General features: G+C 42.1%; 1 protein-coding gene across 6 annotated transcripts in view; it reads left to right on the top strand.

Moving 5' to 3' along the window:
• The window catches only part of Prlr (prolactin receptor), a 172767-nt gene that overhangs the window by 115722 nt on the left and 43411 nt on the right, over window positions 1-13634 (top strand). For 5 of the 6 annotated variants that reach the window (XM_057789685.1, XM_057789687.1, XM_057789686.1 and 2 more), the window contains exon 2: window positions 1266-1293. The gene's annotated coding sequence lies outside the window, so the exon portion shown is untranslated. Of the gene's footprint in view, window positions 1-1265; window positions 1331-13634 lie in introns of all 6 variants that reach the window. The other variant, XM_057789682.1, reaches the window with a different exon arrangement.

The raw sequence follows: 13634 nt of genomic DNA, 5'->3' as shown, positions 1-13634 counted from the left end.
CAGGGCTATGGTTGGGGCTGGGACACCTGGAGGGGACATGGCAGGGAACGAAAGGCTTCACCCTGCATTCCCCTGAGCAGTCAGTCCATTTCTCACTCTAAAAAGCTTTCTCTTTTTTTTTTTCAGAATGGTATCTTTTTTTAATTAATTAATTTATTTATTTATTAAAGATTTCTGCCTCCTCCCCCCCACCATCTCCCATTTCCCTCCCCCCCCCAGTCGAGTCCCCCTCCCTCATCAGCCCGAAAAGCAGTCAGAGTTCCCTATCCTGTGGGAAGTCCAAGGACCACCCACCTCCATCCAGGTCTAGTAAGGTGAGCATCCAAACTACCTAGGCTCCCACAAAGCCAGTGCGTGCAGTAGGATCAAAAACCCATTGCCATTGTTCTTGAGTTCTCAGTAGTCCTCATTTTCTGCTATGTTCAGCGAGTCCGGTTTTATCCCATGCTTTTTCAGACCCAGGCCAGCTGGCCTTGGTGAGTTGTGTGTGGGTGCATCCCTTGCGGTCCTCAGTTCCTTGCTCGTGCTCGCTCTCCTTCTGCTCCTGATTTGGACCTTGAGATTTCAGTCCAGTGCTCCAATGTGGATCTCTGTCTCTGTCTCCTTTCATCGCCTGATGAAGGTTAATATTCAGGAGGATGCCTAAGAAGGTGAACCTAAAAAGCTTTCTCTTGCCAAAACATTTTTGTCTCCCTGAGGGCGAGTCCAACCTAAGCTCCAAGTAAAAGTGGGTAGCTCTAACTCGACCAAGGCCATGTCAGCATTCATTGATAAATCCCATCTAGGACCTCAACATCAAACTCTTTACAACTTAATCACAACTGGTGAAAGTGGCCTAGGAGCTCCTATAGATTGTATAGTGATGCTGAATCAACGGGTATTTTCTGACTTAATCACGCTGTTTATAAAAAAGAATGTCCTATTCTTAGGAAAATAAACTCAAATAATTAGGACAGTGAAGGCTCATGACTGTGACTTACTTTTCAGTGACTTGGAGGAAAAGTAATTTTCATATATAATAGATACAGGATGATGAGTAGCATATTAATAATTGGGTTATCTGGGTGCAATAGATGGAATTTATTGTTGCAACTTCTTTCTAAGATGGATATTACTTCATAATGAGGTTACCAAAAAAAAAATAGTTCAGAAAATGAGAGCTATAAGCGAGGGCGTTCTGCCATGCTATGTGGCACAGGAAGCCAGGGATGACAAATATCCTGCCTTGTCATGTTTGAACTAAGATGAGTCATCTTCTCTTTCAGCTGAAGGACACTTCTCCTATCTCTGAAGGTGAGCACCACAGATGCTTTGCACATGAGCCCTAAAGGTAAGAAGGGCTTGAGCTAGTGCCCAGCTGATTGCTTCCCACTGTCCATATCATCTGAGCAAGGATGGGGACTCAGCTATCTGGATTCTCAAAGAGCGTCATCTCAAACCACCCATGTTCACACAGGACACTCTGCTGTCCTCAAAACCATCTTCAAACCTCCGTAGCTCATTGTCTCAGAAAACCTGATGTTCGTTCACCTCTTTTCCTTGTTTCTCTCAAAATCTTTACGTGGTTGGTATTCCCTAGTAGTGCAATCAGGCGATTTTTATTTCCTCTTTATAGGTTTCTGTACTTGGGAAATTTTTTTGACAATGTCTGTGTTACTTTTATAACCAGAAAAAGAAATATTGCATCCGCTTGTATTTCTCCAACCAGTTCAGTACAAATTCTGTCACCACTTTCTGATCCTTGTCTCAGCCTCCTTAATAGTGTCACTGCTCCGTCACAACCTATATGACAAATCTTACACATGGCGAACTGTGTATCTTCTCCTTCCACTAACAGCAAGGAAACCCTGGGAGCCAGGACTTGTCAGCGAGTAGGCTATGGAGAAATCATCCACACAGATTGTCCCTGCCTATGCTGCTGTGGAAGGTGGGAGTACTGTAAGAAAGCAGAGGGTGGCCTGTGTAACTCTGAGGCCTCACTTTCCCATCCTTCCAGGGAAAGATAAAATCTCATGAAGATGAGAACTGGAATAAGTCAATGGCTGAGGAACATTCTAAGTGAAAAGCTTCTGAGATTTCTTTGAGCCACTAAGTGGTGTTTACTAGTCTTCCAACAGTGGCATGGTGACACCCCCTTGAGAGCCATCCCTCACTCTAGTGAAGACTTGCCTGTCCCTTGGACCAAGGTTTCTCAAACTTTGTCAAGACCTTCTGAGTCAAATGTTTTCGTCACGGAGATTGCTCTCCGTATGGTAGTATACTTGGCAACATCAGAGAGAACACCACCGCAACCCCAGCTTTAACAACCAGCAGGGTCAAAACATTGCTTAAGGTCCTGGGAAGGAGAAAACCACCCACCCTGGATAGTGACAGTAATGTGTTCAGACATTGCCAGAACTCTCCTAAGTAGACCAAGATCCTTGTATCAAAAACCACTTTACGTTACCTCAGCCCTGGCAGGACCTTTTGTCTTTTCATTTAAATGGACTGAAAGTCATAGTGCACAGAGTAGACATTAGGAAATGTCTACAAAAAGGAAGGCGTAAGTCATCTAGACACTTTGGGTACAAGAGATCCCTGTGACATGAATGTCCTTCCCTGGACCGTCCACAAAAGTCCAGACTGAGAAATCAGTGCAGCTGGAGTTCTGTGCACTTCCTCCTCCTTCCTGGGCTTCTGTCCTTTGATTTCACATGGTCTGTGCCACTTAAAAGATAGACAAATTGAGAGATAACAAGGTTATGCTACATACTGTAATAATCTTTCCCTCAAGAGGACAAGGAAGCCCAGAAAACCAGAGTCTGAACTGTGTTGCAAACACCAGAGAGATTTCCTGGCTAATTGCTTTTTTTTTTTTTCTACTTTCATGTGTACTTATTTATTTACCACATATCTATGTAAAAAAAAAGTCTCTGACTGACTTTATAAAATTTTTAAGCAGGAAAGCATAGATTCTGAACAGTGTCTTAATTAAAATTCATATTTTCCACTCCAAGCAGTCCAGAGCAGGTGAAGTGTTGGTAACAGATGTGTCTGTGGTTGGGACAAGAGACTGAGGCCCCAAGAGCAAATCCCCAAATACAAGCATTGGCATGCTCTCCGCTTGCTCGTCTCCAAGTGTCCCCCGGGGCCCTTTTATCCTTCTGGTTGTCCTTCCATAACATCAGCCCCAGCCCCATGTCCGCCATCATTTACCCAACCTGAAATTGATATGCAAAGATTATTCTGATGCCAGTGTGTATCAGTGAAAACTCAGGCAGGAACTTGAAAGCAGTTTTAAGACAAGCCAAGACACACAGCAGCACAGCCCAGTTTCAACAGGAAAAGAACATCCAGAAACCAATGTTCATAAAAGAATGCAGGAGAAAGAACACTTCCCTGAAAGGTTGGGATTCAAATTAAGAGCAGAGCTTCAACTCTTGTCCCGCACAAAAATATCATAGCCCATTGTGAGCTCTGTAATCTGCTTTCTGGTCTCCAGCTTTTCAGTTATGTCCCAATGCTTGTGCTCATTCCACAGACAGGCAGAACAAAACACCAACCTACCTGGCACCTTACATCCTTTTGCAAAAACTCTGGCATCCTTCAGAATCTGCCCATTCCAGTTTTTTTTTTTTTTCCCAGCTCCTGCCCATATACTTGTGACCTTAAATCTTTCCAGATTCCTGAGAGACAAACGAGTTTAGAAGCATCCCAGAGCCCTGGGGAGGAAATGCCATCCATTAGACATACTTTGATGTGTATCAGAAGGTCTTTACCCATTATCTTTTTACATCTCACACTTATCTGTCCCCTTCCCCAGTTCTTGCCAGTTGGGCTTCCATTTTGACTAAAGTGTGGTATTGTTCGAAACCTGTGTGCTAGTCTTAGCATGTAGACATGTAGTTCACTGGTAGAGCTCTTTCTTAGTATGTGTGAGGTATTGGGTCCAATCCCCAACACAAGGAAAAAGAGAAAGAGCTACACAGTTGCCTACAAGGGTTAAGAACTTAATTTACGCCTAGTACTTGGTTTACAACATGGACTTTCTTGTGCTTCTCTGAGAGGGCTATGGATTGGAACCTAGGTTAGACTGATTTTGGTTGTAGTAGAGAAATTGAGTACACTGGCCAACAAATACCTTGCCCCCAGCCACATATGCCAATTTAAATCTGAGTCCATTGAAATCAAATATTAAAGATTCCGTTCTTCGGTTATACTGAATCCGTTTCAAATGTTCAGTAGCTGCATGGGCTTAGTGGTCACTTTATTGGACAGGGACCATCTAGACTACTCCATCATCACAGAAGTTTATACTGGAACAAGCTGATCATCCCAACGCGGAGTTCTAGGAGAGTGAGACAGCTCAGATAAGCAGGCTCTGCAGAGAGAGAGAGAGAGAGAGAGAGAGAGAGAGAGAGAGAGAGAGAGAGAGAGAGAACAGGATAGGTTCCTAAAGGGAAAGTGAAAGGACGCATCAGAATACTTCAAATACTTCAGCAATGATGTCACTTGTGCCCAGCAATGAAGAAATGTACAGCTACTCTACCGCAAGGCTCCGGGAAGCAGAAGTGACTTTCACTGCCGTTCATACATATTTTCTCCTCTGTTTGGTCTTTAGATTCTGTGGACTCATGATGAAACAAGAGATTGTCTTCTCAATACTGAGGCAAGTGGGACCCGAAACAGGGCTCACACTTAGGAGCCAGTGAGTTCCCAGAAAGAACCCTGGTGGCATCAAATCTTGGGGCCATATTCAAGAGTCCACTTAGAGCTGGGATTATTCAAATCAAAACAGCAAGGCAAGGAAAAAGAATCATCTCCATTGAGATTTCTGCTTCTATGAAGAGTTCAAGGAACACAGGGGCTTTCCAGGGCAATTGTTTTCCCTTAATCACAGCAGCGGAGGAGCAGTCATTGCCCGCTGATGAAAACAGTGCTTTATCCCCGCACTGCGCTTTGTAGACAAATAGAGTACTTTCGCCAAAGCCATTCATCTCAGCATCTTATTCTCACAGACACTCATTGAGGGAAGCAGAACATTTTAACAAAAAAAAAAAAAAATGAAGGCTCAGAAAGAGAAGGAAACAAGGCAAAATTAACATGACTGGTGACTATAGAAAATATTCCCCTATCCTGTCTATAGTTTACAACCTGTCAGTTAACACAGGTCATTTAGCACCCATCCAAGTCGCTAAGTCCATCATCCCCAAGTCTAGGACCTCCCCATAGATGCAAACTCAGCTTGCATCTCACTCCATCCCTGCATAGAGTCTCCCACGAGCTCGCTGACTCTGGCTCCTTTACTCAAACTGCTGCAAGAGGAGAAGAAACAAAAAAAAAAGAGGAGACAAAAGCATCACTGTGAAAGCTGGCTGTCCTTCCCAGAGGATCCCTTCTTGCAAGCACTCTTCATCAGTCACTGCAGATGGGAAACGGTGTTTGTCAGTGTGCTCACCAGGGCTACTGTCTATCTTCATGGGGAAAGGGAGCAGGGAAACACTGCTTTCCCAAATACTCTGCCTTAAGATACCCTTAATCATGTCAGATTTACTTTTCTAGAAACTGAGCCAGAGTGTTTCCATCCATTTGACTTTCAATAGCCTGTAGCCAAATATGACATATTCTCTCATTTGAATGCACGATCACTCATGATGTATAACAGTCATTTGCATACTTGGCTACATGGGAGATTGGATTCTGTATTTTCCTTTAGCACATGAAGATACAGAGAGTAGCTGTGGCCTTTATGTCTAATGACTTCTAACACTAAATCCACCACTGACTAGAAAACACAATAGGAAATAAAATCTAAAGTTCCTTAGATAATGTAATATTGAAGTTGGTGACAAAAATAGAATGATCATTTAAAATTCCCAGTAAGTCAATGGCTCTCGCTTCCACATCCAGCATTGCTTAGGCCCAGAAATTTGACTAGGGGAAAACAAGAGAATGATGAGGACTGACATTCCTACAGACAATCTGGGGTTAGCTGGGCTATGCACTCTGATTGAAAGGCACCAACATCAAGCTGGAAGCTACACATGTTTATTATGGACATCATAAAGGGGGGATGCAGCTAGTCTTAGTAGGAAGTCTCTAAAGGCAAACTCTCTCACGTTATCAACATCTAAGAGGCGGAAGCTGTCTTGCTGGGTTTTGTCCACACTAATTAATTCGTCTACTTGTATACACTGTCAGTATTTGCATTTGGGTCAGAAGAAAGCTTTTCCATCCCTTAGAGCCTCATCCTAGAGAGTGGAGTCTCTCATTCCAGTGGATCTGAGGAATTGGTCTTAGACATGGCTGTGCCCATGTCAAACAATACACATTCACTTAGTACTTCACCAGCTCCTTACACATTCACTCAAGACTTCCATGACCCCCACACCCTGGCATTGCACCCCTTTCCTTCAGTTACAGAAGAATCCCAGTGCTTCTCTGTCCACAGCAACCTCTCTCACATCTAAGCCACGACATTTGAAAATTAGACTACTTAACTACCTATGCCAAGCTTTGCTGTATGCCCAAGGCAAATGGGCCATGCTCTGGAGAGTCCACTTTCTCCCAGGCTTGAGCAAGTGCAGACTCTAAGCCTCTTCTGCATCCTTCTGTGCCATGGCCCCAGGGAGGATACTTGGAGTTGCAAGCCATAGCATGCCTGGCTAAGGTGGATTAAACACCAGGCACGCGGCGCTCTCCTGAGAAGTTCTGGGAAAATCACTTTAGGTTTGATTTCGTGGGCCGTGATAGCTCCAAGGACCCAGAGTCAGGGTGAGGGTTAGGGAGGGTGGCTCCTTTCCCCCCTCTCTCCTTTTCAGCAGAGAGCAAAAGTTCTGCTATGCCTCAATGACTAGAACTGAGTGGTATGGTCATTTGTAAAGTAATCTTTGGACACAAAAATGAATAGAATGACCTTGGTTAGATTATCCTGTTACTTCCTCATCCCCTGTGGTTGGACACCTGATGCCTAACTGGACTCTGCATAAAAACAGACTCATTCTGTGTCAAAGATAAAACAAGGAAGCTTATGCTCAGCTGAGTGGCACCCTCCACGGGGAAGCACCCTCATCTCCTTGACCAGGTCAGATCTCCCTGCTCTTGTCCATGGCATCTGAAGAGATTTGTTCTTGCTTCTCTTGTCGTTTATGTGTGTTTTGTTGGATTCTCTCTCTTTGAGAAACTCTATATATATACTAGAAGAATTCTTTCTACACAAGATCGCATTTCTATATCTGGTTCTTACATTCAAGTGTAGATACCTGGGTAAAAAGATGGATGGATGGATGGATGATGGATGGTGGGTGGGTAGGTGGATGGATGGATGGGTGGATGGATGGATGGATGGATGGATGGGTGGATAGAAGGACAGATGAATAAATGGATGGATAGCCATGCATTACAATCACTAACATGGGTCAATTTACCTGTTTTCTAACCTGCCCGCAAACAAACAACTGATCTTTATTCACATCTTTCCATCCCCATTCAATGAATGTATCTTGGAAGTTCTTTGGAATGGAAGCATTTTTTGCTCTACTCCTGTAACTAGCCCCATGTTTGGCTGTTACCTCTCTGGTTGGATTGGTACCTTTTCTACTAAGAGAGCTCTAAGGGAGCTGAACAAAATGGAACTGGGAGAAGAGGAAAACCAACAAGAGAAAGAGGCAGTTATCTTGACAGATAAATAGCCCAGATGTTTGAGTGCAGAAGTCAGCTTAAAAGAACACCCTGTTCATGGGTGACAGAAGGTGACTCGGTGAGGTAGAGATGGGGTGTGCTCCTAAGGGGAGCACTGGGAGGAGGGTTGACTTTGGGACTGGTCCTGAGCATCATGAGATGGGAGAGATGTGTAAATTTTTTGCATTCTTGGCCTTGCCTGTGTTCTTCCCATCAGTGGCCTATAGACTTCCAGTGCCTACTGCTTTGCATCACAAGCCCTAGCAGAAGCTGAGGAGCCGGACAAAAGTTTTCACACAGCATCTCAGACCAAGAGCACAACTGAACTTGCTGGATTTCTCTGAATAAGATGACCTGGCTCTTCTCCGGGGCCTGAAGAAGACATTTGCTATAAAATTGCCTTTCATCTCCTTGTCAGAACTGAGTGGCAAATAATGGCTGGTTTCCCCAGGGTGTTTTAAATGTATTCAGACACGGTAAAGGAGTTAGGAAAAGTGGAAGTGAGTCTTAAAAGCAACTGAGCAGCCAGTGGGTGGAGAGAGCTGTTGAAATCCTTCACGATAGCCCAAGAGACAGGCACAGCTCAGCTACAAAGAAGATAGGTGGAGGTTGGCCAACAGGCACTGCTAAACTTAATGCCAGGGACATGGGACTCGTGTGTCTAAGGTAGCCTCGGTTTACCGGGATTTCATTGGTGAGGTTTTTGTTGTTATTGTTGTTGTTGTATTGCTGAGGATGATGTTGTTGAGTTAATCCTGTTGTTGAAGTATGTTTCCTCAACCACAAAAGTGGTCACTTCTTATTTTGTTACACTGTAAGATTACCTGCTTTAGAGTAATCCTTCCTCCCAAAGGGAATTGTTGTCACTGTGTTGGCATGAATGTGATTTATGGCCAGCGTCTGTGCACCTGTGCAGAAGCACGTGTCAGAATTAGGATCAGGTTTGTCTATTTCATGTGCCCAGTTATTGCTGTATTTCACCTTAAAAAATTATTGAAATTTTAATCACCATCATGTCAAGGATAAAATAATATCCGCTCTTGTCTATGATCTAATTAAGCAGTCCTTTAGATTCTGGTGTTTTAATTGTTTTCTAATAATTTGTTTTTATAAATCACACTGGGGAGGCAGAATCTATTTATTCAAGAGATGTTTTGTGTATTTAGATTTGGGATACACTTCTGTATAAATTCAAGATAGATTTCTGAAGTGTACTTTCTGATTTATTGTGTATGTAATGTTCTTGAGACTTTTAACATATTATGAGAAAAGATAAACCAATTTCCAATCAAAAAACAAGGTACTAGTTTAAATGCATTTATACACTCAGTGATAACATTTTGAAATCCCCCAGAATTGACAAAAAAGGGATAAAATAAAATATTTTATATGAAAATATTTTGAAAACTAAAAGTTCCATTAAAACAAGCAATGCTTTTACTATCTATTTTTGAACCACCCAAGTAGAAGATATGCCATCCTGGGCCAAATATTGCAATCTTAATAGCTCTTTAAAAGCACAAAATCTTTGCCATCTTCCCTTTCTACATTCAGCAAGCACTCAATACAGTTCATTTCTTCAGAACCATTTATTGAGTACCCATATAGAGAGCTTTGTTTTAAATATGAGACACACACACACACACACACACACACACACACACACTGAATCACTAAGCTTCTAGTCCTGTCTGAAGGGCTGTGGGGATATGAAATTGCAGAGAGATAAGTTGAAAATCATTATGAGTATTACTATGTATACCAGTTTTATAAGACCAAGAGTGTCTTCCTGAATGAGAACTGAACCAGAGAAGGAGGAGGTATCTTGCCTCTCCATTAGGTAACAGTGCACCCATCTTTGGGTGCCTCCAAAATGCTATGGAGATGTCACATTTTCTAGTAACTGGATTTCTGGAGAGAAAAAGAAACATGTTTGTGGGCAAAGACTTATTTTAACAGGCTACATAATAGAATTAGTAGGATCTCAGTGGTATGCCCTGGCTATCAATCAGTGTGGCCTTTTGGAGAATTAGCTGTGAAAGCAGAGGCTTCCTACACAACTGTTTGGAGCCGTAGCAGGAGGCAGGAACTTAGGGAGGTATGAGGGAAGATAAAGGAACAAATACGGCAACTGTTGAAGGAAGAAGACAGATGCTTAGTAAGAAATTTTGTCAAGTGTCTGACATGTAGTGACTAGGAAACCCCTCATCCTGTTAAACTAGAAAACTCTTGTTCTTATTAATTCTTGGAGAAACAAAGGACTGAGTGTGGTCTCCAGACAGGTGGAGGGTAAAAACAAAGACCACCTATGAGAAGCTGGGACACTTCAACACTCCTCCTCCATTCTTTTCATATTTAAACCTTACCATGTTCTCAGAACATTGGTGCTAAAGCTAGAAGTCTTTCACCTGAACTGTACAGGGTACATAGTGACCATGGCCTACTTTTCTTCACATATTAATTTGCTGGGCCCCTAAGGCTTCATGTGCCTGGCACATGAACCTACAATTTCAGATCTTAAAAAATGTGGATTCTAATGTCATCTTTTAGACCATAAAAGGCATTCGGAAGTTTGTTCCACACACCCAGGTATGAATAAGCCTTGCCACGTAAACACACCTAGGAAAAGCACCCCAAGATGTTATATCTTGACTTTAAATAAATTGGACATTGATAGAGATAAGAATATCATCAAAGCAGCCCTTTTTTCCCCCAAATCACGTTGGTTTCATAATATTAAAATCAATTTCTGTTTCTAAAACTGAGCTGACAAGCATGGCATGACAGTACTAGGTGCCTGCCAGGTTACGGATGGAAATCATTGTGGATAAATGCCCAAGCGGAGTGTTTGTAGAAAGAAGAAAAACTGGACTAACCTTTTAGTGTTGACGCCCCAAACCATTATCCTTTTCATAGTTTCAGAAAGTGGGGGCCATACGGGGCAGCACTGGTTAAATGCTCTGCAAACAAGCACTCATTTTACTCTGTCAAAGCAAAGAGCAGAAACGATTTGCTGAGATTTGCCCAGTCATTGTTATCAAAGGAAAAGTGTGTGGATGTTTGCATAGGCCTGTTCTACTTCATTGGCCTGGGGAGGCTACTAGTAAGTTGGAAGCTGTAGTTTCAATTTCCTTGATAAACATCAGTATCATGGAGGACTTAAGAAATATAGAGATGCAGAGAAGTATCCTTCTATCACTGAGAGTCACACTTAAATTTTAAGTATTAAGCATGCTCAATTTTGCTAACTGATGCTTTTTCTTTAAAATGTTTTCATTTCTTCCTGGATGTTTTCATATAATATATTTTGATCATATTTATTTCCCTCTTCTAGTTCCTCTCAGATATCCCCCAACCTCCCTACCTCCCTAGCCATCTCTCTCTCCACTTCTCCCCCCCTCTCTCAAAAGAAAAATAAGGAGTCCAGTTTGTCTTGGCTGACTTCTCCTGGGCACGGGGCCTGTTTTCTTGCTTTTACCTTGTACCACTATTTAAAGCTCAGATAAGCAGCTCAACTATCTGGAACGTGTATGAGATCCAGAGAGCAAACCAAATAGACATTTGGAAAAAATAGATGTAACAAAACCTGTTCATTTGCAAGGCTGGTGGAAAATTCCTCTCTCCTCCCTTGCAACTCCTTGTCAATTGTTTAAGTTGCTTCAACTTTCTAAATTTGAATTTTCATAGTAGGTTTCTGACTTCATGGAACAAAAGCAACCATAGGTAGAAGGCTTACTAGAAGAGGGTTGCGTAGCAAAACCTCAGCTATTAGCTATTAAATTAAAATTTTAAGGGAAAAACAATGAAAGATGGTGAGGTGGGGAGAAGAAAAGAAGCTAACAAGAATATGTCGAGGCAGTGAGGATCCTCAAGTCCTAGGTGTTTGATTTAAGCAAAACTTCTTTGGTCTGTACTTCTTTTCTACATAGTATTCTGTAACCACAGCATCTCGTCTCACTATAACTGTTAAGTTCGCAAATGACCTCATTGTCCTAATTAAGAAGTGAGTAATTTTTACATGTGTATCTGATTGATTAAAATGAAATTTTTATTGGTGGCATGCTTTAGAAAATTAGACATATATACTACCCCTGGACATGTTTTCATTGAAGAAAGAATGGACAAAATTTAAAAGGACTTGGACAAGGACCATAATTTTGTTTCATTTGAAGACTGAGCAATTGAATTTTTGCCTGTTTGTGATAGCCCTCACATTTCCTCAGTTTCCAATAACTAAAATTTTTGTTTTGGCTATTAGCAAACTTCCCTGTAGCCAGATCTTGTACACTTTAGTCTGTCTGTCCTTGAGTTCAAACTAATACACATGAGATGGCATTGGAGAAGTCCGCAGTAATGTGAAGAGCATCTTCACAGGAAGAAAGAATTCCCTGGCGCAAGAGTGCGTGTTATTTTCCTCCCTGTGGATCTGAGAATGGGAGAAAAGTGTAAAAATATTATGGTTTATGTGGCTTTTTGTAAGTGAGTCAGGCTGAGTTTGTAACTCAGTGGTGGGCTGCTCGCCTCAAATTCCTGAGGTTCTAGGTTCAATCCCAAACATTACTAAGGTGGGGAAAAACACATTAAAAGCAATTAAGCATTCTGCAAGTGTTATGGCACCTTTAAAACGTGTGCAAAGAGACAGAATGGACAGTACAGGAGCTGAACAAAATGACTTTGACAAGACGGCTCTGTGTCAGCAAACCGGGCATCAGAGGTTTCCATCTGCTCATAACTCTTCTGTTTGATTAAATGCAGTCGTTGATGTCCAAAGTTGGCCGTGATAGCTGGCTCTAGATTATCCATAAATCAGCCAGACTGAGCAAAAATCAGGCATTTTCAATGCTCAGCCTGTAGCTCCAAAGCTTGAGAACTAGGTCACTACTTCTCATCTCCCTGTGAAGTTCCGTGGGTTCAGAGAAGAAATCAAGAGCCTCCCTTCTACTGAATGAGCTCTTAGGACCACCACAAAATCCTCTGCTTCTTTTCCTGTGGGTGAGGAGAGAGAAAGGACCCTACAGACAGAGATGGTGGGGTGGTGGGGGAAGAATATATGGAAGTTTTAAAAGTCAAGACTGGACTGAAAGTGTAGCTTTTCTCCCCAGTTTCAGAGCCCACGGGTCAATTATCTAACTACAGGATGAGTAATAAAGACAACATAAGCTGTGAAAGGAAAGGAAAGGAGACTCCAGCTGAAATGGGTGCTGGACCCTTTTCCTTATTCTGTGACGTACTCTAAGCTTCCTGACTGAGTGGTAAAGAAAAACAGGAAGTAGAAAGAAGAGAGATTTTTGACACATTCTCCATAATTTCTCATTGGACTTAACTAGCTTTCTCAAATGTGGATACAGCCCATCAGATGCTTGATACTTCATGACAGTTACTGCTTTATTAGCTAGCTTCCCACACACGACAAGGCTGAGGTAGATCTTCTATGACCATTGCACCTTACAGATGAGGCCAATGAGGCTCAAGGGGATTCATGGGTTACTCAAGGTCACACAGTGGTCTTAAGAGCGGAGAACTTGACCTCACTCTCTTCATGTGTAGGTGTGAAACTGGACCAGATCCTTTCAAGTCCTGGGTTTCCTTTCAGATTCAAAGCGCCATGATTCAAAACTCCAAAAATTTTAAGCAGGCAGCCAAAGAAGCAGTAAACCAGTAATTAATCTTTTTATTTTTGTTTGAAATTTCCCCTTTGCTTCCAAGCATTTTTCTAGAAACTAAGAGCCATACATAAATAGATAAGCTTGTTACTGGCAATAATTTATTTTTTAATGAAATCTAAGCTTGTTTTGTGTTTAATTAAATATGTCTCTCTCAAGAAGACTCTCCTTTACATAATCTGGTAAAGCATATGTCTTCCTCCTACTATGTGGCCCTTGGTAGTTAGATTTTCTATAGTAACAAACAACAGTGACATTTTTGTGACTTGAAGCAGCATTCATTGTTTAAGCACTTGGCAAGAGGCAGAATGC

This window comes from Chionomys nivalis, chromosome 15 (assembly GCF_950005125.1).
Source record: "Chionomys nivalis chromosome 15, mChiNiv1.1, whole genome shotgun sequence".
Taxonomy (NCBI): domain Eukaryota; kingdom Metazoa; phylum Chordata; class Mammalia; order Rodentia; family Cricetidae; genus Chionomys; species Chionomys nivalis.
The sequence above is the reverse complement of the archived record's forward strand: the minus strand, read 5'-3'. Positions and strand labels throughout refer to the sequence as shown.